We start from the raw sequence: 6,480 nt of genomic DNA, 5'->3' as shown, positions 1-6,480 counted from the left end.
GATTTGTTCTCTCATAATGATTTATACATTGAAATAATTAATGGGTTAGATATTATGAAACTATATTTGTATATGGTTACAACTTGATAAATTAATTTTGTGTAATTTGAATTTGTCTTGGGAAAGATATTGGATGCCCTAGGCAATGTCACAAGCTTTGTTTCTCATTTATGATAGTAAAACTGGGCCTTGGTGCAGAGACTATAACTTGAAAATTATTTATTTAGATTGGGCTCAATTAAATGGATATGATTTAGATTTATTCTTAATTTCAATCAATATTAACTAATTTTAATTAACCCTGTGTAGACTACAATGGAAACATAATATGACGAAACAAGCTCTCTTATTTTGGATACACAATACCAAGTAGTGTGGAAGTTTACTATTCATATTCCATTTCTAGATAATTTCATCACTAGTTGTCCATTGTGAAGTATTTCCTATTTATCACAAGTTATGGATTTGTACAATTAATTCTATGTAAATTGACTTGTCACAAAGATGATCCATTATAATAGAAAGTTGTATGACTCCCATCTCATAAAGGGTCCATAATATTTGTCAAAAAGCCTAAGGTAGTTGAGGATTGAATTGAAAATCTAAGTTAACTACTCAACTAGTGGCCTCTTACATATTCTATTTTTCTTAGACGAAGGACCAATGTTCAAAAATTTATTTAGGACTTTATACCCAATGCTATTTATACCTAGACAAGATCTTACTAGTAAAAATCCTTCCATATTTTCACAAAGCTATAGTTGGATTTTTGTCTCGATTCATTTCTTGGGATATATTCTCCTTGCTATTGACTTGCTCTATTTTCCCCATCTCAAGCCCTATATTTTCCTTTCTATTGGTCTACTCTATTTTCTCAAACTTAAGACCTATTATACTTGGTTACAATATATCTCTACTTTTCTTCATCTAACTTCAGGCAAGAACTCCAATGCATTGTATCTCTTGTGAAGAAAAACTAATAGAAAAAAATATAAGAAGCATCCAAATAGATAAGAAAAATAAAATCTGAAAAAAAAGTCTACAATCAAAATCATGAAAGTATAATATAAGTTAATAAAGTAAATAATTGTGTACTTAATAAAGCATTCAAAACATCCATCTCCCACTATAAAACATTATATATATATATATATATATATATATATATATATATATATATATATATATATATATATATATATATATATATATATATATATATATATATATATATATATTGTTCAATCTATCAAAAAATTATTTTTAAACAAACTCCAATTAATCTACCCTAACTACCCTTCTCGCTAATTCCAATTGAGGCTTACCCTGTACATTATTAGCCTGAAGCCAGACCGATCAACACATTAGACAGAGTAAACTATTCCAGAAGTGCTAATAATTTCTTAAAAGCCTTCACGACTCTTTTTCTGTTTCCCTCAACTAGCACCTCCTTCTCTATCCTAATTTCTTCAGGCGTGACAACCACTATATCTCCACCATTTTCGAGGTGCAAGTATATTTGTACCACTTTCCTCTCCTCCCCGTTCAGCTCCTTTGCCTCCCTATAGCAGAAATAATTAGTCTCGCGTACATATCCCAACAGCTTGGCCTTCCTGAATGTAAGATCAGGAAACTCTGAAGAGTTTAGAATGGGCTCCATGACACAGCTAACACTACCTTGTATAAATATTTATCCCGGCCTTTTCTGCAAATAGTAATTTTTGCAAGTAATTAACATGAACATTAATATAAATTCAGAAAACTTTGAATTTGTCAAAGTTTTTATTACCTTGATATTTATAGATTGAATACAAGACTTGAGAGCTGATATGGTGTCACATACGAACTCCACTACTTCCAATCCTTCCACTTTCTCAAAACTTTGTATAACGGACTCCTTCCAGCGGGTCTGTCGAAGACATAGATGCTTCAATGAATTGCAGTGTTGCAGGCCTTCTATTTTCTTAACTTTGGGGCATTTTATCAGTCTAAAGTATTCCAGCGAAGCCAAATCGGCAAAGCTTGACAGCTCTTCAAACAACGAACAATATTGTATTAGCAGCTTCTCAAGGCGTACAAGACCACTAAGATAGCTGATGTTCTTCAGCACTTCGCAATGGTATATTGACATCGTTTGCAGGGTCAATGGCAGTCTCTCTATCTCGATTAAATGGTGATTTTTAGGAAACTTGTCTTTTTGAACGATGCTATTGTCCTCGACCTCAAAATTTTTGAGGTTGGGCCAACAGTCACTGGAAATTGATAGCATGGAGACTGGTTTGCAGTCTTCTTCCTCAGCACCAAATTCCATTGTACCTTCAGAACGTAGAATTTCAATCTTTTTCAACGAATGAAAGCAAAAAAGAGAAGTCTACAAGCCTTTCATCACCTGGCTCTCAATTTTGAGCGACCATAAGTTGACCAGTTGACCAATGTTACTTGGTGAGCTCCTCAACTTAAAGCAACCCGTTAGATCTAATTTTGGCAACGATGCCTGATTCTTAATTTTATTAGGAAAATCTTCTAATTCTTCACAACCGCTGAATCCCAAGTACTTGAGCTTTTCGATGCCTTCAAATACATCTAAGTTTAGTTTAAGCTTGGTACAACCTTGTAAATTTAGATGCTCCAGGTGTATCAGCCTCTTGAATGAATCTGGCAAAGTTCTCAACTGCTTGCACGGTCCCAGATTTATGTGCTTCAATCTGTTTAAATTGTCAAAACCCTCAGGTAGTGAGGACAACATTTCACGACCTGATAAATCAAGATATCCCAGGTGTATTAGCTGCCCGAAAGAGTCCAGCGACGTGCTCAACTGGCTACAGCAAATTAGACTTATGCGCTTCAATCTATTTAAATTACCAAAACCAATAGGTAGTGAGGACAAACCATTAGTAGTTGAGGAGAATGGAATCTCTAGATCTTCCAAGTGTGTCAACTGCTTGAAAGAATCTGGCAAAGTGCTCAACTGCTCGCAAAACGTTAGATTTAAATACTTCAATCTTACTAAATTCCCAAAGCCATTAGGCAGTGAGGAGAGCATTTCACATCTGGATAATCACAGATGTTTCATCTTTCTCAGCTGCTGGAAAGAATCTGGCAAAGTGCTCAACTGTGGGCAAGATAGCATTAAATACTTCAAATCTTTTAAATTGCCAAAACCAGCTGGCAGTGAAGATAACTTTGGACAGTATAAATATAAATACTTGAGCGAATGCAGGCCACAGAACTCTTTTGGCAAACTGCTACCACTAAAACAAAGGGAAAGCATTTTAAGATTTTGAAGACGTCCTATTGAGGTTTGAAGCCGTTGCAATTTGAAAGAGAAATGTACGATAAGCTTTCTCAATTGCAGAGGAGGCTGCACACAAACATCATTATACTCAATTCAGTTCATTATTCTAGTGAATTCAATTGAGAAAAATATAAACTATCAAAAAGCTGTTACATAAAAACCACGGATTCAAACTACTTACATCCACATTGACCTGCCACAACTCCTCCAAGTCATTAGCATCATCAAGCTCTAAAATAGTTAAATGTCTTAATGGAAGCCAAGATGGAAGATTTCTTAATGAACGGGTATGCCAAACAAGATGCTCAGATAAATATGCAAACTCTTCCGTGAGCTCATTGCTTTGCGCATGAAGTATATTTAGTTTTCTTGAGGTTCGCATTAGCTAATGAGCGTACTCTTTGAAGGCCACAAAAGTAGCTAGTGGTTGTATCCCTCTAATTTGTATTTCTTTCTAATTGAAAAATACCAGAATAAAAGCTATTTCAGTCAACTCTGCCACAAGCAGAGGCAGAGAAAACAACAAACTATTATTTTTATGATATCACTAAGAAATAATTAAAGGGGAGCCAGTAATACATTTACCTGGAAATGCAGTATATTATGAATCTTCTGTGGACGCCAAAGCCGATATGATGAGCGCTCACTTGCCATCTCTCTTCCCATGTCCCTCAGATGATCGTGCATCCGTATCTTCTTCTCATTGAAGGTGTTATGTTTCTCGGAAACCAGCTCCACAAGACACTTATTTACAAGTGTTTGTAATCCGTGTAGGCCACTGCAACCTGATCCATCCCACAGTGCTATAGTTGTGCTTTTGCATTCACCGATGAGAAAACAAGCCGCATCCAAGAACATCTCTCTATCTTATTTATCCAGAGCATCATAGCTAACCTGTAGCCTTTTTGTGATGTCGCTAGGCAATATTCTTGAGATTTTATCTAATTGGGATTCCCAGTAAGCAATGGAATCCTCACCATGAAGCTGTCCCCCTAATACCTTCAGAGATAAAGGCAGACAATCGCAAACCTGGACGAATTTGTCAACCAGAGTGTCAATTCTGGTGGGTGGAGAAGACTTCTGGAAAGCATGCCTGCAGAATAAATTCTTCGCTACTGAGCTCTCAAGTCTTGGCACTTCGTAAATGTTAGAGATACCCATCGATTTAAGAACACCCCTTTTGCGGGATGTCACAATTACCATACTTTGGGATCCGAGGTTGAGTTTATTTGGCAAAAGAGCATACAACTCATCGATGTGATCCAGGTCATCCAAAACAATGAGGGCCCGAATAGAGCTCAAACGATTTGTGAGTACCACTTTGCCTTCGTCGACACCATCTAATGATAAATTTTCAACGTCAAGGTCTGTAAGAAGCTTTTTCTACTTCACAGGCAGAGCATTTCTGGATGTCGCATCCCGCACGTCGGGAACAAAACTGCATTTCTGAAATGAACGAAAGTTTCTGTTGAAGAGCTCTTTGGCCAAAGTGGATTTCCCAATGCCACCCATGCCCACGATCCCCGTGAGTTTTTCACTCTCTTCTTCACTTGTGACTGATTCGACGAAGCCTTGTACTAGTTCATCCAAACCAAGTGGATATTCGGCTACATGTATGGGATCTATTTTCATTAATCCCAATGCTCTATTCACAATGTTCTTCAAAACTTCGGCCTCGACCCTAAATATTATGGGCGAAAAATAAAAATCAAAACAAAACACACAACACGAATTAAGTAGAACCTATATATTGTAGAATCTGAAAATAGGTAAAGAATAGAGAGTATAATACAACACACAAAACAACAATTATTTCCACGCACTAATTAAAATTACATTACAATCATTTAAAACAAATATATTGCGTGTTCTCGAACGCTACAAACTCCTTCTACGCAGATATTCACTCTATCATAAACAATGCAAACTGATACAATTTTTTCAGTTCTTCTTGCATGAGTAGATAAATATTAAAGAATATATAGAATACAAAAAATTATCAGTTCCTCATGCATCACTTTTCTCAACATATATGGAATACAAAACTTGACTATCGAGGAGAGAAAGAAACAATACATACTTATTATTGTTAACCTGTAAGCCGGAAAGGGATGAAATTTTGTGTATTGCCGCTTTCCACTGATCGAGCCTTTCCTTGGTGTATCTACCTTTCTTTGCATGTTGTGAGAACGCATCGGCATATATTCCTTTTCCTTGATCAATATATCTGAGATCAGAGGGATCAACATGATAGAAAATGGGAACGATTGTAGCAAGGGCTCTGATTTTGAGCATGTAAGCAAGCTCATCCAGACACCATGAGGATTGGGCATTGTTGGGAGAGAAAATGGCAATGTGAAGAGAGGCACTGTTCATTGCTACTTGTATTTCTCTCTGTATCACATCGCCGGGCCGAATTGCACCTACATCGAGGAAAGTGCGAAATCCCTTGCTATCAAGGGTTTCCTTAATTTTTTTGGCGAATGTGTATTTCGTATCGCTTTCGCGATGGTTAATGAAAATCTACCAGAGCTCCGTGGACGCAGACTCGGACAATGGTGGGAACTGGTCAAATATGTTTTGGCGATCAGCCTCATGTAGCGTTTGCCAGCTGAGTTCAATAGCTCGCATAAACCTGCGGAATGGAATGAGGCTGATCTGTACCAAGATGTTTAGAATGGACAGACACCATTCCTGCACCAATTTAGGGATCTCCATTAAAAAGTTCCCATTTTTCCTGGGCCTTGAAGAAGGTTCAGGCTACTCAAAAGCATCTTCCAGTTCAGGCTGCTCAATAGTGTCTTCGAGCTCAGGCTGCTCAGAATTGGAAGCCATTTCAAAGGATCCAAATTAACCTTAATATAGAGAAGAGACAGAACCACGGTCTCAAATAGAGGGAAAGAACACTATGCGAGAAGAAAATAAAGATTTGGAGAAGAAGAAGAGTGAAAACATAGAAAACGGCCTGTCCAAAACCGCGTGAGTTTGTACAACTTTTTACAAAGAAGCGTCTCCGTTGAAGACGGCTACCTACGGATGCGTCCATGTTTGCGTAGATTGCACCATACATAAAATAGCATAACTATAATTGCAACAAACGTACATATATAAATAGTCTAAATTAATAGATGCTAACATGGATGACAATGGATGACCATGCAAGCGCTCTGGGGCACTGGCTATCT

At 37.1% G+C, this 6,480-nt stretch overlaps 1 pseudogene; it reads right to left on the bottom strand.

Annotated features, from left to right (window-relative positions):
* Positions 1-1,378: 1,378 nt before the first annotated feature.
* Positions 1,379-6,013, bottom strand: LOC149545827 (uncharacterized; annotated as a pseudogene).
* Positions 6,014-6,480: the final 467 nt, after the last annotated feature.

Source organism: Cupressus sempervirens, chromosome 7 (assembly GCF_028749045.1).
Source record: "Cupressus sempervirens isolate cs-2001-9-10 chromosome 7, ASM2874904v1, whole genome shotgun sequence".
Taxonomy (NCBI): Eukaryota; Viridiplantae; Streptophyta; class Pinopsida; order Cupressales; family Cupressaceae; genus Cupressus; species Cupressus sempervirens.
This window is presented reverse-complemented; position numbering and strand designations above follow the sequence as displayed.